This window comes from Misgurnus anguillicaudatus, chromosome 23 (genome assembly GCF_027580225.2).
Source record: "Misgurnus anguillicaudatus chromosome 23, ASM2758022v2, whole genome shotgun sequence".
Classification (NCBI taxonomy): Eukaryota; Metazoa; Chordata; class Actinopteri; order Cypriniformes; family Cobitidae; genus Misgurnus; species Misgurnus anguillicaudatus.
Genome location: NC_073359.2, coordinates 30,637,259 through 30,665,156, shown reverse-complemented (window position 1 = coordinate 30,665,156; position 27,898 = coordinate 30,637,259). Strand labels below are relative to the sequence as shown.

Sequence of the window (27,898 nt, the reverse complement as noted above, 5' to 3'; positions counted from 1 at the left end):
AAAGAAGGCCAACCGTTCTCGTTCAGTCATCTTGAAGGGGAAGAAGGGAGAAACTGCAGTGGGCTCCGACATCGTCGCTGGGTTCAGAAGTGGCTCGATCGTTCTGTCAGGAACAGGGGACAGATAAACCCAAAAGCAAGCGATGTCGGGGGTAAACAGAAAACACTTTAATAATAGACAAAACAAAGGCCCATGAGGGGGCAAACGACAGTAAACAGGATATATAGACACAAATAAAAAAATAACACAAAACTAGACTTGACACTGACTAGAACACTAGACTTAAACAGCAAATACAAAATGAACGAGCACAGGATAAGAAACACAAGGGCTTTAAATAAGGGAGTAAATCAAGAGGGGAACAGGTGGTAGGGATCAAACAATCAAAACCAATGAGAATGACAAGGGAACGGGGTAAAAGAGACGAGACATGAAAAACATGTGGCCTGATATTAACACACCATGGCCACGTGTTCCCACACAAAACATGGTACTGTCAAAATCCTGTCAAATAGAACTAGACAAGATTCTGACAAAATCCTGACAGTACCCCTCCCCCAAGGGGACACACAAGACAAGCACAACATTACAGATAACAACAAGACACGACTCTAAACTGGTCAAAAAAAACAACAAAATAATGAGTCCAGGGGAACACAAGATACAGTCCAGGGGGGTGCACAAGAAAAATAAGTCCATGGAGGTGCAGGACTTGGGCGCAGCCGGGACAGCACAAACTGCTCTGGCTTCGGCGGCTGGGTAGGCTGCGCGGGCTGGGTCGGCTGCGTGTGCTGGGTCAACTGCTCTGGCTTCAGCGGCTGGGTCGACTGCGTGGGCTGGGTCGACTGCGCGGGCTGCAGAGGAACAGCGGATAAGATAGAGGACCCTGGTTCGGCCATCTTCATAACTGGAGCAAACGTAGTGGCGGTTAACCGGAGAACTGGGCCGAGCACGGCTGCAGACATCCGGAGGGCCTGAGCGAACTTGGTGACGGGTCTCCAGAGCAAAGAAAAGAAGGCCAACCGTTCTCGTTCAGTCATCTTGAAGGGGAAGAAGGGAGAAACTGCAGTGGGCTCCGACATCGTCGCTGGGTTCAAAAGTGGCTCGTTCGTTCTGTCAGGAACAGGGGACAGATAAACCCAAAAGCAAGCGATGTCGGGGGTAAACAGAAAACACTTTAATAATAGACAAAACAAAGGCCCATGAGGGGGCAAACAACAGTAAACAGGATATATAGACACAAATAAAAAAAATAACACAAAACTAGACTTGACACTGACTAGAACACTAGACTTAAACAGCAAAAACAAAATGAACGAGCACAGGACAAGAAACACAAGGGCTTTAAATAAGGGAGTAAATCAAGAGGGGAACAGGTGGTAGGGATCAAACAATCAAAACCAATGAGAATGACAAGGGAGTGGGGTAAAAGAGACGAGACAAGGAAAACATGTGGCCTGATATCAACACACCATGGCCACGTGTTCCCACCAAGGTTATAATCGTTAACGAAAACGAACGAAAAAATGAAAACTAGGTGGGAAAAACATTGTCGTTAACTGAAATAAAAATAAAAACGAGGCATTACAAAAAACCGATAACTAACTAAAACTGTAATGTGTGTCTGGCAAAACTAACTAAAATAAAATAAAAATATAGATTAAATGTCCTTAGTTTTCGTCTTTTTCAATGTCTTTCATAGAGCAAATTACGTTAAGCTTCAAATTCCATTCCATGCGTCTCTCACTCACACGTCACACACACACATTTGCGAATTAATGACTCGTTTAGGTTGATTCCTTACAAGGTGTTGCAAATAAATGAGTCTTTTGAGTCGATTCTTTACAAAGCAAACGGGCCAAACGTTTGAATTGGTTCGTGAATCAGTTTAAATGAATTGTTTAGATCGTTGCCAAAACTGAATCGTCTGATGCGGTTTTGCTTTTGTCTAGAAACACGCAGAACATAAAGAGTGTTGTATTACATGAATATGAATTTACTAATCTTTTAACTAAATGCAAAACTTCACACGTGTACCCGCCATTATATGCGCGGAAACATTTAAACGCGCGCAAACTCCAGAAGCACTGTGTACACGTGACTGAATGAAGAAAGTCCATCTATATTTGACGTCTGATTCCCTGTCTACTGTACTGTAAGTGCTTCTCACAACACACACACATGAAATGAGATTCACAACATAAGAAAACATGAGTTATTTTCTAAAATCAGTTTGTATTTCATGTAAGTATGTCCTCAGACCACCTTAGGAGATTCTCTGAGTTAACTTTAATATGCATAACTGAATGCAAAACTCGTGTCTGTTTACTTGTCTGATATTTCAGCTATAAGCTGTATCAACATTAAGCTTTCAGACAATACAGGCAAAAATCCTCAGTTTGCTTTGGAGTCAAGAAATGTCTAAACATTAAAAGATAAATAGACAAAAGTACAGAAATGTCATCTGTTTTAACTGCACCATTCCAACTCAATGACGCAACACGTTTGTATTTTAATACTATCTAATGTGGCCACGTTGAGACCATTGACTCAGAAGTGTTCAAGTGAACTGTGTCCTAATGCATTGATTGTTCACACGTGTGTAGTATCAGTTTGATCCATTTCTTTTGAGTTTTGCGTTTGGGTAAAACATACAAGGCAGCAGCATTAAAGGCTGTTTTTCTTTGTTGTTAAAGCATGTATGTGTTGAAACATAATCAAAGGTTGATCATATGTGACTTCTGTACTTCTGACACACTGATATTCATCTTACCAATTTCTGGTCTCCACAGCAAACTTTTGTCTTTACTGTCCTGATACTTATGGTGTGCACTGTATACTGTGTGTGCATGTATGTGTGTATTTTTTTCTCAAGAGTAACTAACTTGCTACTTGAGTATTAATTTCTTTAGTTACTTCTTTTCACCTCTGGTTATTTGTCATGGTCTTTTCTCAGACTGAGCTCTTGTTGTGGCTCAAAAATAGGTTGAATACATGCAGTTCATGTATGTCTTCTTTAGTCTGTTGGCTCTTTAGATTTTTTACTGGCACCCAGCACATTTTGCACTTCCTGTGGAGTGTTGAGACTGTTTAAATATTTGTGCCCATATGTACATTTTATGTACTGGTTTTATTTTTTAATGAATATTTTCTAAAATTGTATGATGTTTTTGTTGAGTTATTATTACGCAATTCTTTTTCTGGCCTTTTTTAATCTTTCCCCTGACAAATAACCCAAATTATGAAAAAGACTAAAACTAACACTAAAACTAATAAAAACTAAACTAAAACTAAGCATTTTCAAAAAATAAAAACTAAACTAGCAAACCCACTTCAAAAACTAATTAAAACTAAACTGAATTTGAAAACAAAAAGTCAAAACGAAATAAAAATAAAAACAAATGAAAAATGCAAAACTATAATAACCTTAGTTCCCACACAGAACATGGGACTGTCAGAATCCTGTCATATAGAACTAGACATTAAAACAAGACAAGATTCTGACAGAATCCTGACAGATATAAGCATTCAAAACCTACAGTTTGGCATGTGCGCCAAAAAAGTCTAGAATTGTTATGATATCACTGAATTTAGAGGCTGAAGTGTCCCACCCTTTACATTTTGTTACAGTATGTCTTTCGGGTGTGCCTCATACATCTTGAAAAGTGAAGCTGCTGACTTTTTGATCGCCCCCTGGTGGCTAGCTGCAGTACAAATCATAAACCCCGCCTTTTCCATGCAAACAAACAGGACTTAAGTCAAAATAAAAAAATTAATTAAACTTCCAATAAAATTTTCCGAAAGATCGTTTTAGTCCTTTAAGGTAGTTGTTATCACGTTGATATATGTTCAAATGTTCATTTATGTAAAAAGTTTCATTTTACCTAATAATTTGATACTATAGAAACGAGGCTTGTCGTTATGACTGACATTTGTGATTGATCAAAGTCTGGGCTTGGGTTCTCATCAAGCAAATCCTGCCAAGGGTCTTGTCCATAGTTCTGTTATGACTTCCTGTTTCAGTTAAACTGATGATGTCACCACATTAAATAATGCTGCACTTTCCAAAGCACTTAAGTAGGCCTTTAACTAAGCAGATGTAAAATTCAGTGGCACACTCTCAAAGTTTGGTGGCAAAATGCAGCCTGGAGCCCTGCAACCAGTTACTTGTTACTAGTGTTTTAACTTTGTCTTTAGTCTTATTTAATGCATACACAACAGTCTCTGAATATAGATTAGTGATGATTTGATTGAATTGATCTGATTTTTACTGACTTGTTATTAATTGTTTGTGTTTGTATGTTGTGTGTTTTTGTGTACAGGGATCTGAGGATGATGTGGTGTATGCAGGAGTCAAGAGATGATAAAAAAACTTGCTGTGATTCTCAGATCAACATTCAGATCTTTGATCATCTTCAGTTTCTGTTATAACTTCAGAGTCTCGGTGTTTGTGAGTTTAAAAAGTTTCTCATGAACAGAGTTTTGTATAATATTACATAAAGTGATCATTACATTTGAGACGTCTGTCTTCTCTCTCACTTCAAGATCATGTACTCCTCCATCACATTCACAAGGTTAAACCTCATGTTAACATCCAAATATGCAACTATAGGACAATTAAATAACATTGATAGACAGCATTTTAAAGAAAGATTGAACTGTAAAACATTATCAGAAAGAAAGAAGAAAGAGTCATAGTGGTTTTAAAACACAAAGTATGACTTTTTTATTTTTGTCACTGTATGCATGTGACACTTTAAGAGCTTCACTTCTGAGTTGACGTTAACCCTGATGTAGAAAGAAATGTGGTTTTGGTCTGTTGGTGGACCTGAGAGATGTGCTTGTGTTAGACTATTAGTAGCCGTTTATGGTTTATGTGTATATGAGAGGTGAGAGTCAGCTCACATGACTCTTGTGCTCTCTGTAAGACCTTCTCTGCTCTTCTTTGTCCACCCACCCCCCACCTTCATCTGAGTTAACGGCTGACGATTTTACTTTCTTTGTGAAGTTCTCTGCGCCGCCCCCTCTTGCACATGTTCGAACCCCTGATACATGTTCGCTTCCCTCTTTCTCTCCATTATCTGAAGCGGGTGTTTCCAAGATCGTTGCTTCTAACAACCCAACTACCTGCCCGTTAGATTCCATACCCACCCATCTCCTTCAGGCCATTTCTCTATCGGTTATTGCTGCTCTCATGCACATTATCTCTTTCCACTGGTACATTCCCCATTGATAACCCTGCTGCTGAAAAAGCCCACACTTAATCCTGCAATGTTAGAGAACTACAGACCTGTATCTCTTCTTCCCTTCATTGTCAAGACTCTTGAATTTGTATTTCTTGACCAGCTCTCCTCCTTCTGCACACAAAATCACCTCCCGGACAGCAACCAGTCTGGTTTCAAAAGTGGTCACTCTCCTGAAACTGCACTGCTCTCAGTTATTGAAGCCCTAAGGCAGGCAAGGGCGGCCTCCAAATCATTTGTACTGGATCTATGTGCACTGGATCTATGTGCCACTTTTGACACTGTCAATCCCCACATCCTCCTGTTGACCCTGAAGGCTATGGATGTCTCTAGTACAGCACAACTGTGGTTCAGGTCTTACCTCTCAGGTAGGTCATTTAGAGTATCCCAGAGAGGTGACGTCCCAGAACCCTAAGGTCTCAGTAACGGGGTACCTCAAGGCTCAGTGCTAGGACCACTGCTCTTTTCTATATACAGGACATCATTGGGTTCTGTCATTCGGAAACATGGCTTTTCTTAACACTGCTATGCGGATGACACACAAATCAAACTGATCAGCTTAGTTTCACGGAGCATGTTGCCAGCACCGACCGCTCTTGTAGATTCATCCTCTACAACATTAGGAAAATTAGACCTTTCCTATTTGAACATGCTACCCAAGTCCTAGTCCAGGCTCTTGTCTTGTCTAAACTGGACTATTGCAATGCGTTACTGGCCAGACTTCCAGCCGGCACAACCAAACCCCTAACAGTGATCCAAAATTCTGCGGGAAGAGTGGTCTTCAATGTGCAAAAGTGGGCACATGTCACTCCTCTCTTTGTCAGGTTACACTGGCTTCCTATAGCTGCTCGTATTAAATTCAAAGCTCTACTCCTGGCCTTTAAAACCACCACTGGGTCAGCACCCTCTTACCTTCAATCGCTTGTACAAACTTATGTACCCTCTAGATCCCTGCGCACTGCCACAGAGCGGTGACTTGTGGTGCCATCTCAAAAATAAAAAAATAAAAATCACTATTAAATACCTTCTCTGGTTTGGTTCCTCATCTGTGGAATGATCTGCCAGCTGTGAGAAGATCTGCTGAATCTGTAGCAGTCTTTAAGATCTCTTCCGCCAACACCTCAATTGCTAATCTTTTCTTTTTCTCTATCTTTATCTTTACATTCTCTTTCAAAAAATACTGAAAAGAACCCTTGATATGGTGTTAGACTTGATGAGACTAGTTCTAGTGCACTTAAGTATTGCTGTTCTTGTGTTGCTTTATTTGCTTCTATTGTTATCTCATTTGTAAGTCACTTTGGACAAAAGCATCTGGTAAATGACTAAATGTATATGTGTGTGAGAGAGAGATATTCGATAAGTGTGTGTATGTGAGATGTGTGATCAGTGTGTATAGGTTTGTGTAAAAATAGTGTGGTTCTTCTTTTCCTTTCACTACTCAAAACTTTACACAAAAATAAAGTACTGAACCCATCAAGGCTAAAGTTTAATAAATAAAAGATTCAATCAAAGTGATATTACTGTGATGTATTACTTTAAGACTTTATTACTTTATGTTGTTTAAAATCTTCCCAAACTGTGGGGCATAGCGCTACTGCAGAGGGACCATAGCCTGGACTAGAGATATACCAATATATCTGACCCAATATTTTCCCAGATATTTAAGCATTTTCCAATTATCAGGTATTGGTTTTGTAAAATCGAATTGACCGATAAACACAGCCATCGTGCATGCTGGACTGCCATTTTATTGCAGTGTCCGAGGTGAGGACACAACAACAACGTGCACAGCAAATATGACGGCAGACTGATCCATCAAATTCTGTCCCAATAACGACGTAGATTTACATGAATGAAACAGCCATGAATGAATGCGTGTGGGAAATAAAAATGCTGAATTAAATAATTTCTCTGTTATTTATGCTCATCATTAGCCTTGTAAAATCACTTTCATATTGCTGTTCACTCACCAAGTGCCACCACATGTAGCTAACTTTTAACAAGATTTACCCCAAGTTATATTAACATTTACAAGATAAACATTATTTCGCTAATACATCTAAATAAAGATCTGTCGAAATTAATTAATTATTTATTATCTCCGCGAGCTATCGCAGTTTGATACAGTTAATGCATGAGTAAATGCAAAGATAAACAGCGCTTTGTCAACAGCTATTATATAAGCTATAACAACAAAATATTAATTATTCTGACATATACCATATACAAATACCAGTTTAGAAATGCAATAATATATAAGCTGTTTTGTTTGTTACTTTCCTGACAAGGTCCTGACAGCAGGGGCGGAGTGGGACCAAAAAGTCTACCGGGAAATTTCGTAGACCACCGGCTTTTAGTCACAGTATACAAACTGATGTTGTGTTAATCTCTATACAACTTTACTGGAGATCAGAGCACTGTCAGATTGTTGATGTGTTGATATTTCAGAATTCTGAACTGTTGAAGAAAATGTTTCTCATGTTTGTTTTTCTCTCTTTCTGCTTCACTTCTCTGGTTGGTAAGTTATAAATGTGTTACAAAGTTATGAAGTTTTGATTATAGACTAAAGATGCATTTGATTTAATTCTCATATAAAAATTAAGATATTATCATGAAATCTAGTTTGGATGTCTGTGATTTCACATAATCTAAACATTCATCAGGTATTTTGTATATTAATAATAGGTTAATTGTTTATGGATTTATAGTTAAAACGAAAAGATTTCTTTATATTTAAAGATAAAAGGTTTTTCCTCTATTAAGATTTGTTGTTGCTTTTGTTTAAATACATAAATGAATATTTACCAAACCAAAGCCTGAAAGGTTTTTTATTAATTCAGAGATCTCTTATTTTTCCAAGATGTTCTTTAAATAGTTTTAGTTAACAATAGTAACCCTGTCCTGTAGTTTACAGTATGTTATGTTACATTTATGTTATTCCAGAGTCTGGATGAGTTTACTATTCTGTTTTTTCTGGCTTTTGAAAGTCACTTCGAATTAAACCATAATGTAAATGTACTATTATACTAAAATATGGAAAAATATAAATAAATAATGTGTAAGTGTAAATTCAGACATCTCTTCTTTTTCCGTGATTTTTTGTAATTTTCTATATTTAAATTGTCCCTGTAGCTCAACTGTTAGATCAAAGCATTAACAGCACAAACAGTCGTGGGATTTATTTTCTGAGAACACACACTGATAAAGGGCACTTTAATGGATTTAAGTGTCTGCCAAATGTATAGATGTAATGCACATTTTAAGAAATCTTTCTTCCAAAGCTCACATTTCTAAATCGCTTTCCAAGTTTGTCTTTGTGCTTTTGTTAAAGATTAAAAAGTCCAAATAAACTTTACTCCAAAACTTGATGAACTTTGATGTGTGTGCAGGTGTGTTTGGTGATGAAGTGAAGTCAGTGTCAGTGATGGAGGGAGATTCTCTTACTCTACACACAAATATTACTGAAGTACTGAGCGCTTATATAATACTGTGGAGGTTTGAAACTAATGGGACTCTCTTAGCTAAAATCAATAAAGACACCAATAAGATGTCAATATATGATGATGTTCTTGATGGGAGATTCAGAGACAGACTGCAGTTAAATGATCAGACGGGAGATCTCACCATCACAAACATCACAACTGAACACTCTGGACTTTATCAAATTATCATCAGTGGCAGACAGGAGACCTCACACAAATTCAATGTTACTGTCTATGGTGAGTAAATATTTATGTTTTGTCTTCTCTATTATATATTTAAAGCGTAACTAAACCCCTGGTAAGAGCCTGACTCCGCCCACTGGCAATATTTGAAAAATGCAAGAAAAGTGGGCAGATCCCAACAGAGATAGAGGGGACGAACTAAGCTCGTACCAAGTGTGTGCTGAGATCGTAATAAGGGCGTGGTGAGCATGAATCTGCTTACGTCACGAGTTATTTTTTGGACCTAACATCCAATAGGAAAATTCAACTGCAGTAGCCACCGTTCAACCTGAAGAGGGCAGCACTCAGACGTTTTTACACCAAATATTGTAGTATTGAAACACTTTATATAAATGTCAAAAAACGTACTAAAATCAATGAACAGCACTAATAAAGCATCATTCTTACAGATCATTAACTAAAAAAAGTTGGTTTAGGGTTTAGTTACTCTTTAAGCCTTTGGCAAATTAACAATTACTCTCAATAGCATCTCTTGCTTTACAGTGATATGATTTTGATTTTTGTTTCTGTTCTCTTGTGTTTTCAGCTCGTTTGCCCGTTCCTGATATCAGCAGAGACTCTTCATCAGTCTCAAAATGTGTGTTGTTGTGTTCAGTGTTGAATGTGAGAGATGTGAGTCTGTCCTGGTACAAAGGAAACAGTTTATTGTCCAGCATCAGTGTGTCTGATCTCAACATCAGACTCTCTCTATCTCTGGAGGTTGAATATCAGGATACAAACACATACAGATGTGTACTCAACAATCCCATCACAAACCAAACTCAACATCTCAACATCAATGAAGTCTGTCAGACGTGTTCTGATACAACAGGTGTGATTAATATAGTGCTTACTTACTGAGCTGATCTAAAGGTCAGACTGACAGGTTTAGTTACATAATGACATTCACTAATCTGTGATCAGATTCAGTTACAGTAATGTCTGTTATTATTCATTACAGCTCACACCTTCATTCTGCTCCGTTGTGTTTTTGATGGATCTCTAATGATTGTAGCATCAGTTTTGATCTTCTTGATCTACAGAAAACAAGGAAACATACAGCAACAGGGTAAATATCAACTAGTACTAATACAGCTGTATGGTAATAACTACAGTATTATAACAAATAATGACATTATTATTATTCCTAAAACAGTTCAAACCAGAGAAGAGGAAATCACTTGCAGATCCAACATTCTATAAAAGAGCAGCACATTAACCGGTGAGATTATTTATTACTATTTATAGGATTACCTGAAAGATGTTTTTTTATCACACGTGTGCGCACACACACACACACAAGCGCATACAATAAATATGTTTTACTTGTTGTATAGTATTGTACTGGTCCTAAAACAAGCTGCTAGCAACCATTTCGGCTGTGTGGCACACACGCCATACGGCCGAAATGAGAAAGACGTGGTCCGGTCCGCCACTGTCTTGAGGATAACTAGCCAGTTGATAAAACATCTCGGAAAATAGCGCGGACGCGCTTCACACCGCGAGCATGCACGCGCGGCCCACGGCCGAAATGAGATAAAAACGTGTTCCTTCATGTGGATGATAGTTGATAAAACACGTGTTCGTGAGAACTGTAAGCGTTTGTGTGCAGGGTGCGGAATTTTCTTCTTTGGGATTATTTACATGTTTGGCCAAGCATTTATTTATTATTTATCTCAAAAATAAATAAGAAACTGAGGGAAGCCTGCTCCTACGACACAATTCGTCTGTGTGGTGAACCAATCACCCAAGCTTTGTACCGTACACCGGTGTCCTGGATACATATTTTAGAATCCTAAACTTAAAGCAACAGCCAAAGCCTGCAGGGATAAACAGACGTCTGACTATAAAGTGAGTGTTTCTATTTTCTTTCTTAGGGGCCAGTCACACCAAAAGCACTTTAAACGCTTGCAAACGCAAGGCGCGACGCACTGCCTTTTTTAAAAACGTGGCTTTTCATATTGCTAAGCAACCACCGAGTCAGCTGTCTTTTCAATCAAATATTGAAGTGTGAGCGCTCTTTTGCTGTTAACTGTCATATTAGCAGAAACTTTAAAAAGATCGCTTGCTCTGACCTTGTTTGAAGATGAGAGGTGCACAAACACGCAGGAGAGAGTAAGCGAGTGGAGTCCGGTTCTTCAAAGCAACTGTAAACTTCCCTCACCACAACGTAAGGCCCGCCTCTCCCCTCATTCGATTGGACAATGGAAGGACGCGAATGACGTCGGGCGCTTCTCCGTCTCAGCGCTCCTTCAAAAACGCGTGCACAGCAGGCGGCAAAAAAACGCAAGGCGCTCGGCGCGCATAAACAGCGCGCAAACGCTCCCTGCCCATAGAATATCATTCAAAAAAGGCGCCTGCAACTGCCATAAACGCATTTGGTGTGACTGGCCCCTTAAGGAACAGTATGTAAGATTGTGGTCAAAACTGGTACTGCAATCACAAAACTTGTGGCTAAAACTGGTACTGCAATCTCACAACTGGTGGCCAATACACAAAATGACAACATAAACATTTTTTAAATGACAATATCCTGGCCGGACCACTTTTGTCAGTGATATAAGTATTTGAAATGAAAATGATTTCTTAATGTCTAGTGACATATCAGGGCCATTTTATGATTAATTGATATACATTTCTTATATACTCTTCCTTTATACTAACGTGGCATGTATGTACACACAATAGCATACAGGTGAGCAAGCGGTGTTCTGGATTAGTGGTGGGGGCTTGCAGAGCTGTGCATTGTCGGAGTTGTAGTTTTTCATACAAATGAGCCCTAAAGTCACGTTCTGCCTTTTTTCGGTCAAATAGGCACAAAATTCTACATTTATGTTACATTTCGACAACAAATATGACCCACTTTCAATAAAGATTAACGTTTCTACAGATGAAATGTCCCTTTAAATAAAAATATTTTAATTTTAATCATGATGTCTTTGCCACCCGCCCCTTTAATTGCCACGGCCCCCGGACACGACCACCTCCCAACCCTACCACCTTTACTAACAAATTTTCTGTGGGAAACCCTGATGTGCATACAAGTAGAGATGATTCAGAGAACAAAGATGATTCAGTGTATCTACTAATCTTTGTTCAGTTAATGCATATTTAATGCATATACTATAATATTACAGTATAAAGATGTCTACAATCTATATTATTTGCCAAGGGTCTTTTCCGTAGTTCCGTTATGACTTCCAGTTTCAGTTAAACTGATGAATTATGCTGCACATTCCAAAGCACTTCAGCGGGTTCTTTAACTAAGCCTGGGATTGATCACACCGAGTACATGCTAGCTACCAGTTACTTGTTACTAGTGTTTTAACCTTTGCTTATTTAATGCATACACAACAGTCTCTGAATATAGACAGGGACGGACTGGCAATCTGTGCGTTCTGGAAAAGTCCAGAACGGCCATTCGACGTAGGGCCGTCGCCCGGCCGACGGCAAAAAAAAGTCTAATTACACAATATGAATAGCCAACAGCAGGGGCACTAATACGATCATCACTTATATGCTGCTACGTGTAAAAAAAAAACAAGGAAGAAGAGTCGGCCTACTAGCCGTGATTGTTCCACAGATTCCCGGAATTCGCGAGCGTCTATGTTTGCGAGCCTGAGCATCCACAGCCTGGTCATGATGAGGGACAAACCGAGTTAACTTCACATCAGCTAGTGCTAAGTGCCAGTAGTAGCAGGACACGTGACATTATAATATAATATACACGATATATAAAAATAAATAAAACCTGCGTGAAAATTAACGTAATGCGCAACTACTGTTAGAGAGACGTGATGTGAGTGTGTGTGTGTGTGTGTGTGTGTGTGTGTGTGTGTGTGTGTGTGTGTGTGTTTGTGTGTGTGTGTGTGTGTGTGTGTGTGTGTGTGTGTGTGTACCTGGTAATTATCACGTAGTGGGGACCAATTGTCCCCATAAAGATAGGAATACCAGTGTTTTTGTGACCTTGTGGAAACATTTTGATGTCCCCATGAGGAAACATGCTTATAAATCAAACAGATTGATGTTTATTGAAAATGTGAAGTAAGAGAAGGGTTTCTGTGATGGTTGGGGTTAGGGAATGGGGTAGGTAAGGGGAATAGAATATACAGTTTGTGTGGTATAAAATGCATTACGTCTATGGAATGTCCCCACAAAACATGGAAACCAGAATGTGTGTGTGTCTGTGTGTGAGAGGCGCGGGCGCGATTGAACAGTGGAAACGTAAAAACAATACATACTCCGTCATTTTGTTCATATGGGACATCATTCAAACTGCATTTGCTTATATTTGTTAGGGCTGTGCAATTAATCGTTTTTCGATTTCAATTTCGATTTTTGCACATTTCGATTGCAAAAACAAGATAATCGAGGGAGATCGATTAGTGTGCCGCATTTCTGTTATTTCGTTTTGAGTCATTAATCCGACGCGTCATAAGCAGCTGCGCCTCGCACACAAAGTAGAAATCCTCATGTATTTGTTCAGTTTTATGCTTTTCAAGCGAGCCGAGGCAAACTATCCCTCACGTTTAAAATATTATCAGCTGGATCGTGGCGCCGCTCTCTCTCTCTCTCTCTCTCTCTCTCACACGTGCAGAGAGCTGCGCGCTCAGTCATCTGTTTAAAGTCAGGTCACTAGGTAATAATCCTGTTTATGTTTGTAAAGTTATATGCATTTCAAGCGATCGTGTTTAAAATGTGAATCGCGTTCTGCTGGCACTTAAACACTACTGCTTTGACACGTGTAGCCTTCTGCAGCAACACTAAACAATGCATTGAATGTATGCAGGGCTTGACATTAACACCCGCCAAATGCGGGTATATTTCGGCTGCGACCGTTTGTGGAGTCGCGCGCGCGTTCAGCGGAGCGTTGCGGACCAAAGCGCCACCTCCCAGAGAGCGCACGAGAGGTGATGGATTTGCGAATGCACAAGAGGACGCAGTCTGAGCGCATACACACTTCGGGAAAGATACAACAATTGCATGGAAGTGATTGGAGAGATATATATTGCGTGCACATTCTCAGGGCAAGAGCGGAGAGAAATTCAGCGCATTCCTGAATGAACACGAAATCAAATGAAACCCGCCAGCTGAGAGGTTCGCGCATCATTTTAATGTAAGCTACTTTGGGCAATAATAATGCCCTCTCGACAGTTGTCATTAAAAGTCTTAAATCACTTTTAACAGAAAACACAATCAAGCATATAAAATACAATCTGCATAAACAAGTTGAAAGTAAAATTCATGTACATTTCTTCACTGCTGTTGTTAATAAATATTTAAAGTGGTTGTCGAGGGGTTTTGTGTATATCTTTTCAGTTAATCTTCTACACCCCTGCTCCACTTTTAATATATTCATTCAATGTAAATCTATTTATGCCTTACTAGACTGTTTTTATGCACCTAAATATATGATATGATCTATACTGATATACCTGGTATATACCAGCTAATGTTGTCCTAATTTGGGTGGTCAGACTGCATTTGAAATTCAATCTGCATCTAATTTAGCTAAACCAAGTAAATTTGCTCGAATTAAAGTCATTTTAGGATGCCAAAGTCAAGTTTAATCATATAAAATTTATTTTACCAGCAACAAAATTGTGGCCTGTGAAAATGCTGAGTGGCTAGTAACTTTGGAAAACAACTAGCTACTTTGGCTGGTGAGCAAAAAAGTTAATGTCAAGCCCATGTATAAATGCATGTTTTTACAGTCATTTAAGTAATCGTGTTAAATAATCGAGATTAAGATTTTTATCAAAACAATCGGGATTATGATTTTTCCCATAATCGAGCAGCCCTAATATTTGTGTGCAGTCGCAATAAAACAAAACATTGTGCTTTTGTCAAACTGTAAACTCAAACTGTAACCTACAACTGTCATCTAACCAAAATCACACACACACAAACACCAAAGCAAAAAATATTTATCCAACTCCATTTAAAAACAGTCTGTGGGTGGACATTCATCGTATTGCATTGATTTTCATTTCTTTTATTGACTTTGTTGTATATAAGAGGTTGTAGTGAGCTCACATTTTCTGCTAGAATGAAGACTATTGAATTAAACGGGAAAATATCAGGCATGCATTGCGACCACTCTAAATGTGCTAATATACAAGAAAGGGGGCTAAATAATTCACCAAATATTAGTTTAACAAAAAAATCCTAGCTTGCACTTTCTGTCTGTCTTCCATCAGAGTACAGTTTTTTTCTTGTCTTTCATATTTGTGTTTAGTATTGTGGAATTGGCAAAGACCTGGTGGTTGTTTGTGAAAACTTTACAGACAAAATGAATAGGGCCTAGCCATTTTCATTATTTCACACCCATATTATACAGTGGGGCAAAAAAGTATTTAGTCAACCGCCAATTGTGCAAGTTCTCCCACTTAAAAAGATGAGAGGGGCCTGTAACCTTCATCACAGGCACACCTCAACTATGAGAGACAAAATGAGGATAAAAATCCAGAAAATCACATTGTCTGATTTTTTAAGAATTTATTTGCAATCTATGGTGGAAAATAAGTATTTGGTCAATAACAAAAAAGCAAGATTTCTTTCTCTCACAAACCTGTAACTTCTTCTTTAAGAGGATCCTCTGTCCTCCACTTCTTACCTGTATTAATGGCACCTGTTTGAACTTGTTAGCAGTATAAAAGACACCTGTCCACAACCTAAAACAGTCAGAATGCAAACTCAACTATGGCCAAGACCAAAGAGCTGTCAAAGGACACCAGAAACAAAATTGTAGACCTGCACCAGGCTGGGAAGACTGAATCTACAATAGGTAAGCAGCTTGGTGTGAAGAAATCAACTGTGAGAGCAATTATTAGAAAATGTAAGACATACAAGAACACTGATAATCTCCCTCGATCTGGGGCTCCACGCAAGATCTCATCCCGTAGGGTAAAAATTATCACCAGAATGGTAAGCAAAAATCCCAGAACCAGATGGGGGGACCTAGTGAATGACCTGCAGAGAGCTGGGACCAAAGTAACAAAGGCTACCATCAGTAACACACGATGCAGCCAGGGACTCAATTCCTGCAGTGCCAGATGTGTCCACCTGCTTAAGCCAGTACATGTCCGGACCCGTCTGAAGTTTGCTAGAGAGCATTTGGATGATCCAGAAGAAGAGTGGGAGAATGTCATATGGTCAGATGAAACCAAAACATAACTTTTTGGTAGAAACTCAACTTCTTGTGTTTGGAGGAGAAAGATGCTGAGTTGCATCCAAAGAACACCATACCTACTGTGAAGCAGGGGGGTGGAAACCTCATGCTTTGGGGCTGTTTTTCTGCACAGGGACCAGGCCGACTGGTCCGAGGTCAGGGAAGACTGACTGGGGCCATGTCTCGTGAGATTTTGACTCAAAACCTCCTTTCGTCAGCAAGGGCATTGAAGATGAAACGTGGCTGGGTCTTTCAGTATGGCAGTGATCCCAAAAATACCGCCCGTGCGAAGAAGGAGTGGTTTCGTAAGAATAATTTCAAGGTCCTGGAGTGGCCTAGCCAGTCTCCAGATCTCAACCCCATAGAAAATCTTTGGAGGGAGTTGAAAATCTGAGTTGCCCAGCGACAGCCCTAAAACATCACTGCTCTAGAGGAGATCTGCATGGAGGAATGGGCCAAACTACCAGCAACAGTGTGTAAAAACCTTGTGGAGACTTACAGAAAACGTTTGATCTCTGTCATTGCCAACAAAGGGTATATAACAAAGTATTGACATAAACTTTTGTTATTGACCAAATACTTATTTTTCACCATGATTTGCAAATGAGTTCTTAGAAGGATCAGACGGTGTGATTTTCTGGATTTTTTTTCTCATTTTGTGTCTCGTAGTTGACGTGTGCCTTTGACAAAAATTACAGGCCTCTCTCATCTTTTTAAGTGTGAGAACTTGAACAATTGGTAGCTGACTAAATACTTTTTTGCCCCACTGTACATCAAAGTGTAATATGACATTGACAAAATATTAAATAACCTTGTCTAATATTCTGACAGTATTGTGGCATATCAGGACATCCATGTGTCTGTTGCGCACGGCAAGGGGCGAATGGCCGGTTGATGGGCCTATTTGGGAGAAAGTCCAGGGCTGTTTTTTAGCCCCAGTCCGTCCCTGAATATAGATTAGTGATGATTTAATGAATTGATCTGATTGTTATTAAATGTATGTTTTCGTATGTTGTGTTTAAAACATGATCAGAAACACTGTGATCTAAATATAAATGAATTACTAAGAGTGTAGATATAACCAAAGAGTCATAGTGGTTTTAAAACATAAAGCATGTCTATTATTTATTTTAGTCACTGTATGCTTGTGACACTTTAAGAGCTTCATTTCTGAGTTGACGTTAAACCTGATGTAGAAAGAAATGTGGTTTTGTTCTGTTGGCAGACATGAGAGATGTGCTTATGTTAGACTATTAGTAGCTGTTTACGGTTTATGTGTATATGAGAGGTGAGAGTAAGCTCACTTGACTCTCATGCTGTCTGTAAGACCTTCTCTGCTCTTCTTTTTACTTATTACATAGTTGGACGGGAGGAAGAGCTGCAGTCGTGTGTGAAAAGTGTAGTGGGCTAAGCACACAACCCTGGGGGGCCCCGGTGTTAATGGTCAGGGTGGAGGATGTGTGCTTGCTCACTCTAACATATTGTGTACGGTTTGTTAGAAAATCCAGTATAGAGTTGCATTATGTGCTACCCAGTCCAAGTTCATGTAATTTGTTAAATAGTTTGTTTGGCAGCATTGTATTAAAGGCGGAGTCCACGATGTTTGAAAAACGCGTTGGAAAAGGAGACGGGCCGACTACCAAAACACACTTATAGCCAATCAAATCAAATCAAATGCCGGGTTGCGTATGTGTGGGGCGGGTCTATCAACAGAAGGTCCAGATTCTATTGGGGTAGGGGCGTGTTTGTTTAGGTGATTTCAAATATCAACATTGGCTTTCAAACATCATGGACTCCGCCTTTAAATGTAGAACTAAAATCAAAGAGAAGCCTTGCATATATGTTCTTATGCTCTAGTTGTTCCAGCAAGTTGTGTAGCACAATGGCTATGGCATCCTCTGTTGCTCCATGCATTCACAATCGCTTAATAATAACATTTCACACATTCATGCTCACATGTACATTCCATTTAATTAGACAGAAGTCATTCCCATTAAAGTATGTCCACATTGTCCCTCCTAACATGGAATTTTGTGGTATTGGGTCTCAGGCAAACAGGGCCAAGGTGTTTGAACATTTAAATAAATTACAGGGCCAACATTTGCCTCTTTCAAGAAACTCATCTGGGAAAATCAAATTGTAACAGAATCAAATCAGCTCAGTATAATCAGATATTTTCAGCAAATTACAATACAAAACAACAAGGAGTCTGCATACTTATTCATAAAAACATGTTATTCACCCATACTACTACTATCGCTGACACTGAAGGGCACTATACAGTGAGGAAAATAAGTACACTCTTAAAAATGCTGGGTTGTTTTTAACCCAGGGCTGGGTCACTATTGGACAGAACACACTGCCGGGTTAAAATGACCCAACTGCTGTGTTATTTTAACCCAACTACTGGGTTGTTTCAAGATGGTTGATTGACAATAACCCAGCAATTTGCTAAGTTAACACAGTGTTTGAGTTCACCTCCATGTTTCTCTGTGCCACTGACTGGACAGACGGGGCGGAGTCGCGTAACCTCACACGCCTACATCTAACATCCATCTATCCATCTATCTATCAACTGACTTTTAAGATTGTTTACAACCTAACACACTGTCTTTAGTCCTATTTAATGCATACAGAACACTCTTACTCTGAATGTGATTAAAAATTATTTAAATTTACATTCGTCCAAAGCGACTTACAAATAAGGTAACAATAGAAGCAATTTGAGCAACATAAAAACAGCAATACATAACTAGAACTAGAAACGGTCTCATCAAATCTAACACAGTATCAAGGGTAAGTAGTAGGGATGTTAACAATTAATCGATCTTCGATTAATTGTCGATAAGAATTAATTCGACAAAAATTAACGATTGTCGACAAAGCAAGCACATGTGTCCGGCGCCTGCGCAAAGGACATACACAGCTGGTGAAAAAATTAAACAAGCGCGAAGAAGTTAAACTAGCCATGATATCACAACGATGCTTGATGCCAAACACTCACTTGGGCTTTAAAACCTCATTCGAGACGAGGCTGGCTGCTAACGCAACGAAATGGCATCCGCAGTGGATCTGAGAGGTTCCGATGCCGAAAATCTAAACACAGTTAGGCTGAAAGCAAAGACCCTTTTCAGGGAAGCCTGCAAGATTAGCATAGCAGCGCTGCTAACGCTGCTTTACACAGGGAAGGAGACCAGAAGCCGTTTCTAATAAACAGATTAAAATGTAAAACTTACATTCTGGCAAGAAACTGTTAAATGTAAACTGTAACTGACTGTCGTTACACTCTGAACGCCCACAACATATATCATTGATCATCATCATTACTGGCTGAGGCGCTACATGCTAAACGGATTTTCTAATGGAAGGTTGAAGTCTTCATAATACGCATCTTTGTTGAAAATATGCCGCAGGTCTAAAGCTGAGGTGACGACGGGAAAAGTGCCCTTTGTGTGCTTCTTGGATATAATTACAACAAGTGATGTATCAACGACTCAGAAAGCGAGGTGAACAACTTGAAAAATAACACTTGATGATAATGAAAACTTATTTTGTCATGGACGCACGGACTTTCATCCGACTGTGCGGAGTGCCCGTTATGAGGCGGAGTTTACTGTGTCTATTAGTCATTATATTTCATTACGAGATTCAATTGATGATTTTTATCAAAACACCAACTACATTGACTCATTTTACAATCCCACTAGCATGTCATTTAGACAAAATAAAAACTTTTAATTCGCGTGAGGAAGCTGGCATTTTTACGCACACTTTTATGTCATTGGCTATATGTCACTGCTGTCATGGCTTATTGCACTATTACCGTTAACGATTATTCGATTGATTGATCGTTAATTTAAATGATCATCGAATATGGGAAATTGCATATTTTGACATCCCTAGTAAGTAGCTTTATTTTTTGATGAATTGATCTGATTGTTATTAATGTGTGTGTTTTTATGTTTTGTGTTGTTTATGTACAGAGATCTGCAGTAAAAGGATGGTGTGGTGTATACATGAGTCAAGAGATGATAAACAAACTCTCTGTGATTCTCAGATCAACCTTCAGCTCTGTAATCATCTTCACTTTTGGTAACTTTACATAAAGCGCTTATTACATTTAAGATGTGTTCTCTATCACTTCATGATTTGTAACTTCTCCATTGAATTCTGAAGCATAATACATGCTAACAACAGCTAAAATGCAAGCATACATCAACAATATTTCACCATGTTTTAAATAATGCATCAGAAACAACTAAAGTATTTGATTTCAAACTATGTCTATTTTTTATTTTTCTAACTGAATGCATCTGACACTTTAACAGGTTCATTCAGGTTCAAGTGATGCCTGATGTGGAAAGAAATGTGGTTTTGTTATACTGGTGGACGTGAAATGTGCATTTTTATTTAACTGTTTGTGGTTAATGTGTATGTGTGTGTACATGTGAAAGGCATAAACAGTTTCTGTAAATACTGTGTGACTTTTTTGCTGTACTTCTTCACTGTACACAAAGCATTTGAATTCACCTATGCTAATGTTTAACAAATAAAAGCGTACCGTTACAGTCTATGCAAAAGTTTAAGAACCCCTGGCAATTTCCATGATTTTCATTTATAAATATTTGAGTGTTTAGATTAGCCAATTTCATTTTGATGTATCAAATAACTGAAGGACACAATAATATTTTAGTAGTAAAATTATGTTTATTGTATTAACAGAAAATGTGCAATATGCATCAAAACGAAAAATTTGACAAATTAGATTTTTAATTTGGGCACCCCAACATAAAAATCACATCAATATTTAGGAGAGCCTCATTTTACATGAAATAACAGCCTGTAGACGCTTCCTGTAGCCTGTAATGAGTGTCTGGATTCTAGATGAATGTATTATCAACCATTCCTCCTTAAAAAAACATCCCCAGTTCAGTTAGGTCAGCCCGCTTCAAATCACCCCACAGATGTTCAATGATATTCAGGTCTGAAGACTGGGATGGCCATTCCAGAACATTCTACTTGTTCCTCTGCATAAATGCCCAAGTAGATTTTGAGCAGTGTTTGGTGTCGTTGTCTTGTTAAAAAAAATCCACCCCTGGCGTAACTTCAACTTTATGACTGATTCCTCATTATTCTCAGGAATTTGCTGATATTGAGTGGAATCCATGCGACCCTAAACTTTAACCAGATTAACAGTCCTGGCACTGGCCACACAGTCCCACAGCATAACGCCCCTTGTTATGACCGAATAACTCAATCTTTGTTTCATCAGTCCACAGCACCTTACTTCAATATGAAGCTGGCTTGTATAAATGTGCATTTGCATACCTCAAGCGACTCAGTTTGTGGCGTGTGTGCAGAAAAGGCTTTTTTCGCATCACTCTCCCGTACAGCTTCTCTTTGTGCAAAGTACGATGAATTGTTGAACGTGTACAGTGACATCATCTGCAGCTTGATGCAAGTTGATGTTGTAGATCTTTGGAGGTGGTCTGTGAGCTGTTTTTGATCGTTCTTACCATTCTTCGCTTTTGCCTCTCCAATATTTTACGTGGCCTGCCACTTCTGGCCTTAACAAGAACTGTGCCTGTGGTCTTCTCACTATGTTCCTCACAGTAGACACTGATAGCTTATATCTTTTTGTAGCCTTCCCCTAAACCATAATGTTGAACAATCTTGTTTTCAGTTCATTTGAGATTTGGTTTGAGGCCTCCATGTCGCCACTCTTCAGAGGAGATTCAAAGATAACAACAACTTGCAATTGCCCACCTTATATACACCTTTTCTCATGATTGGATGCACCTGTCTATGAAGTTCAAGGCTTAATGAGCTCACCAAACCAAGTAGTTACAGGTATTCAAATCAACCAAATTGACAAAGGTGCCCAATTTATGCACCTATCTAATTTCGTTTTGATGCATATAGCACATTTTATTGTTCATTCAATAAACGTCATTTTACTACTGAAATATTAATGTGTCCTTCAGTTATTTGATAGATCAAAATGAAATTGCTGATACAAACACTTAAATATTTATAATTGAAAATCATGGATTTGTCAAGGGTTCCTAAACTTTTGCATACGACTGTAAGAAATACTTTAGTAGTCTAGTTCCGGCTTTATATTTTAAATTGGCAGTCGGGTCCGGTTTGTTATTTATGGTTTGTGGTTGATTATTCAATCAACGCACCCGCCCAGTTTTGTTTTGGGCCCCTTTATAGCACAACATACTAAAAGTATGCAGTTTATGCACAAGCACCAGTCTTCTGAATAATGGTAACTACAAAACTCAAAGAAGAAACAGAAACTCTTCCAAATCTCGACGATAAATTAACATTAAACACCAACAAGTCTTTCTTTTTAGGTAAAAACACATAAAATAGAGATTAAATTCAAATTTTACCCTTCAAATGCAGTCCCATGAAAAGCATGCTGGGAACTACGAGTCCACTGCCTAGTTAGTCATGTTCAATAAAATCATTCATGTAGTTTCAACACAAAATTATTAAGTTAGAATTAGAGTTAGTAAGTTAGAATTACAAGAATTTAAATTTTTTTAATACAGTTTACTCATTTTAACTTGGTTAAATCTACTAAGGCACAGAAACACTTTTAAATCAATTAAATATTAAATGACTTTGACTGGATCATTAGCAAAAACTTGAGCAAAAACATGAACATGCATTTATCATAACTGTATTTTTACAGTAGCATGATAGCAGCTGCATAAGATTTAAATAACACCTGACAATAAAGTAAACAAAACATTGTATGCTGTTTAGATCACTGACCCCTCAATATTCAATCTATACTTTTGACTAGAGAGTCATCTAGTGTACACTACAGGAATTCACCTCTTCATGATCAGATCTGACTTAGGTCAATATAAGCACATCTCACAGCTGCCACAGACCACTAAATAATCACTTAATAATTAACAAAAATATATTTTACATGTTAATCGTCAATGTTAATAAGAAGAATATGTGTAAGCGAAAATCATTATTCCAGTGGGAAACATTAAAATTTCCCAAATGTTTAAAATTATAGGTAATATTACTTTAACTTTTGTGTGATAAAATCAATATCATCATGTGTGTAAAGTTATATCCAAAGTTGTACACAACTTGCATTGATATAACTTTACATAATAAGTAAGTTGTAAGTAAGTTTTTACCGAATGTAAGTAGAATTTTACTACAAATTCATTTAAAGACGTATAATGTTTACATTTTTTAGCTGTAAGTTACTTCTGAAAAAATATATTTATGGACTGTCTCATTCACTTCTATTGTAAACATCACAGTGTAACACTGTGTTTTTTTAAAGAGCTAAACTGATGATTGAGGTCAAAGGTGAAGCCTAAAATGGCCAATCATGGTTTAGTGGTTTAAAGTAAAACTCTCACCTTTATAAGAGATGTTGATGGTGATGAATTGGTCAGGTTGATGAAGATAAAACCTCCACCTGAGGAAGATTAAGCTTTTATTACGACTCTGATCAATATAACATCAGCTACTGATGAAAAGATCACTATTTCTAAAGCAAAAAGTGGACATTAAATAAAACATTAAATAGAAATTGTTTCAAATGTGTTTTTTACACAGTTTAGTTTGCAGTCATGTGTTTTTGAAAAAATACAAATCAAATTATAACCATTAAATGCTCATTCTCTGATGTTTTTGGCAAGTTTGTGTTTTTCAACATACCTGACACGTTAACTGTTCAGTCAGTCTCACAGCAGCTCTTTTGTGATAAATTGTTTTATTTTGTGTTTCTTTAAGATGAACCGTACCTCTGTCACTTCGTCTGATCACTGTCGACTCCAATTAACTTTAATTTAAACAGATAATCGTTTTTTTCCTCAGTTTTACCTCAGTTTCCTCGACCAATAAAGTAGTCATGCTGCGGGATGTCGTGCTGCTGAAGCGACTGCGCCGATGAGCGCATGCGCGGTTGTGGCTAGAAGGGATATAACAATGGCAAAGAACCCATGATGAGCACCGTTTTTATCGTCAATCTTCATCCTTTATGCTACCCCAAGCCTAACCCTAGACCCAAAGTTTCGCTAGATTTAGGCCGTAGATGTATCCCATTTAGCCAGAACCGCTGCTTTCATCCTAATTCTACTCTCAAACCAAACCCTAAATTCAACATCTCGCGAGATTTAGGCCGTTGCTGTATCCCATCTAGCCAGAGTTCTCGGAGATAAGTTTGGTTGTTCATCAAATGCATTGGACATTGACGTCAAGTTCCTTAAATTTAACTACATTCACAACAACACATTAGCGCATTTTGACAGTGAAGTTAAACCTAAGTTTACTTCAATTTTTCCAATGTAAATCACTGTTGGAAACGTCTAAGCATCTAGATATTTCAACAGTGTTTTATCAAATAAATTATGTAGGGATATTAATTGATTCATTTATGAAGAGAGTGTGCCTCAAAACATTTATATTCTGCAAAATGTCACCAAGATAGCAGATCAACAATCAACATTGAAATGATATGATCCATCAACCAAATTATCATTAAATCAAAGTTGAAATTTTACATTGATTTTTCATCATGTTTGTACCCTGGAATAACCTTATTTCAATGATGCAAAATCAGTCAAAATAGATATAAAATCAATCTTTCTTCCACATAAATTCAATCATTCAGGGTAGCAGACCAACAGAATCAATACTGAATTGGTGCTGATGCATCAACCAAATTATTATTGAAACAACCTTGACATTTTTAGGCCTACTGATTTTTTGTCAGGTTAGAATGATGTTATTTCAATAATGAAAAATCAATCAAGATGTTTATTAAACATAATTTTAATAGTTTAATTAACATCCCAGTCATCACTTAAAGGAATAGTCTACTCTTTTGCCATTTTAAACTATGTTATTACCTCAATTTAGATGAATTAATACATATCTATCTTTTTTTGATGCGTGCACTGTACAGCCAGGGCCGCATTAAGAGCTCACTGGGCCCCGGGGCTATGAATTACTGCAGCCCCCCCCCCCCCCCCAACACCACCATTTAGGTCACCAACTACAGAGAGAACACATTTTTCTAAAACACTGCTGAAGTTGTTTTACATAAATATAATCTAGAATAATTCAGAAAATAACAGTTGCACGAAAAAAGCTGTTAGATTAACACTAACCTGTACATGACTTGCTAATAGCGAATATATGGGTGGGCGATGAGCTAAATGTTTTATCATTATACAAGTCATTTTATCTAACAATAATGATATACTTCACAGTCAAGTTATATTACTTTTAATAAGAATTTTATCATATGGAAATTTAATGCCACTAACATTTCAGAATTCTTTTGACCAATTTCCATATCACAAAAAAATAATAGTCACTTAAGAAAATAATCTCAAGCTTACTGATGACAAGAGTTACAATTAATAACAATAGAACAAAGGCACACAAGAAATCGACCTACTTGAAAAACTTAAAGCACTGAATAATATTATATTGTGTAAAGTAATCAAATATACAGTACCTATCTTTCACTATAAATTCAACATTCATTCTTATTTATTTTACAAAAGTGATTCAGTCAATGGCAGTAAATTACTTTATTTCTGATGTTTGATTTATTTATATTTATTTAATGTTTATTTGACAGGGACAAATGGATAAAACATTGCTTTATAAAAAATACAAAGTAGATTCCATGCATACAGGTTTATAGCCAAGACTAATTTGCAACCCCTGTCCCTGGTTAGGCTTGTAAGGTTAAAACAGAGATTACAGAGTATTGAAGCACAAATTTATAGCTATTAAAATATATACAATAAATACATCAAATAAGATGTGGGCTTAAATAGATGTAGTAGTCACTATTCACCTTATTTTTCACGACAACAAGGGCGGCGCCATTTCGCTCATTTTGTCAACGTTCTTCCGGCCGCATAGACGATGAGCAGCTGAGGCAGTGACTGAAGGCGACGCGTTAAGCTTAAAAAGCTCACTCGAGCACCTTTATGTTTCTTTCTTACCAATTTTAAGCCAACTGAGGAACACCCTTATCCCAATTAAGTAATGGTTCGACTACGATGTTCCGGTAACTTTAAACCACGCCGGGTGTTGAAAAGGTGGCCAGTTTCAGGTAAGCTATCTTAGCTAACTTTGTGCTCGTTCGCCTAAAGTTAGATTTGTGAAGTCCGTTCTACAAATACACTTAAGATCAGTAACGTTTATAAAATGCAACTATTTGAATGGTTTTAATTGTCCACCTATATTTTTATATTTACGATAGTACAACGAGATATTATAGTACATTGCATTCTTACAGTAGCCCACGTGATTCCTACAAGTTACTGAGATTTCAGATGCTAGAATGTCAGTTCATTTCTCATTCAGATATTGATAATGACCTATTAAATAACGTATTATTTAACACTGAAGTTAAAGGTTGTGTGTATAATGTTACTGTCTCTTTTTAATGCATATCTCTCTTACACACTGTTCTGTTTAAGTATGGGTGCCATTTATATATTAATTCTCATGATGCAAGTTTATTTTAAATACTAACATAAAACTGTTTATGGTTATATTGTTTTCACAGATGCATTGATGTGTAGTACCACAGTGGACAACTGTGAGGATGATACAATCAACATGTTCCTAAACTGTGATGCAGAAACACAATGGGAGGATCCATCCGTCTCTGACCACAACTACACTTTAAAATCACAACTTAACCTGAAGCAACCTACATCTGATATGGGAAAACAATGGTGCAGTTTCCCTGACAGGGCTTATCCTGGTCCCAGGCTAAAATGCATATTTGAGCTACAATAATTTAAAAACACCTTTTACTGACATACCTCAACATATATGAGTGCCATTGTTTTGTCACAAGATGCGCACCAGTCTTGTTTTTTGTAGGGTTTGTTTGTAAAAACTAAAATGTCCTAATATAATTAAATCCTAAATCCTAGTCCTGTAAACCCTGTCTGAGAAACTGCTCCTATGTGTTGAGCTGGCACAAATGTACATATCTCTGCTGAGAAACAACCATCTTTGTGTCAGCTTTACAGAGGGTTGATACTGCATCCATTACACAATCGCCAAGCACTTTACCAGTACATACACCAACAGCTTCCAGATAAACACTTGGGATCAGCTCCTGATGACTCCGATAAAGCTGTGTCTTAATTTATTGCAGGGTGGTCTTGCTTTACCTGTTGTAAAGTTACATTAAACCTTCATATGTGATCAGATGTCATGCAGTGATATTAAACATTTACAGTGTGATCAGATGTTGTGCATTTATATTAAACCTTTACAATGTGATCAGATGTTGTGCAATTATATTAAACCTTTACAATGTGATCAGATGTTGTGCAATTATATTAAACCTTTACAATGTGATCAGATGTTGTGCAGTTATATTAAACCTTTACTATGTGATCAGCTGTTACCTGTCATGCAGTTATATCAAACATTTACTATGTGATCAGATGTAACCTGCCATGCAGTTATATAAACCTTTACAGTGTGATCAGATATTATCTGTAAGGAATTTCTTAAACCAAATGTGAGCTTTGTAGATTCCACTTAAAAGGATTTAAGTCTGCTGATTTGAAGGAATAAGTGTTGGCAAGTTTGCAAATGAGTTCTATCATGGTACCACATAAAAACGAAATAGTTATTGGACTGGCTAAGGTGCACATTTGCTTTAAAAAAGACGAAATCAGTGTGTAAATATTGGTAGACATACTTTTAATAATTTTTAATGCTGCTCCATCAACTCCTGACAG

The 27,898-nt window shown here is 37.8% G+C and overlaps 3 long non-coding RNA genes across 3 annotated transcripts in view; 2 read left to right on the top strand and 1 right to left on the bottom strand.

Moving 5' to 3' along the window:
* The window catches only part of LOC141359253 (uncharacterized), a 452,145-nt gene extending 427,842 nt beyond the window's left edge, over positions 1-24,303 (bottom strand). The window contains exon 1 of the long non-coding RNA XR_012365675.1: positions 23,826-24,303. This is a non-coding gene — a long non-coding RNA (uncharacterized lncRNA). The remainder of the gene's footprint in view (positions 1-23,825) is intronic.
* LOC141359254 (uncharacterized) lies at positions 9,905-20,587 on the top strand. The gene is made up of 3 exons (XR_012365676.1): positions 9,905-10,016; positions 10,104-10,169; positions 20,102-20,587. It is a non-coding gene; the product is annotated as an uncharacterized lncRNA (long non-coding RNA).
* An 874-nt stretch (positions 24,304-25,177) lies between the features above and the next one.
* On the top strand, positions 25,178-27,644 carry LOC141359255 (uncharacterized). Its single transcript, XR_012365677.1, has 2 exons — positions 25,178-26,241; positions 26,701-27,644. It is a non-coding gene; the product is annotated as an uncharacterized lncRNA (long non-coding RNA).
* Positions 27,645-27,898: the final 254 nt, after the last annotated feature.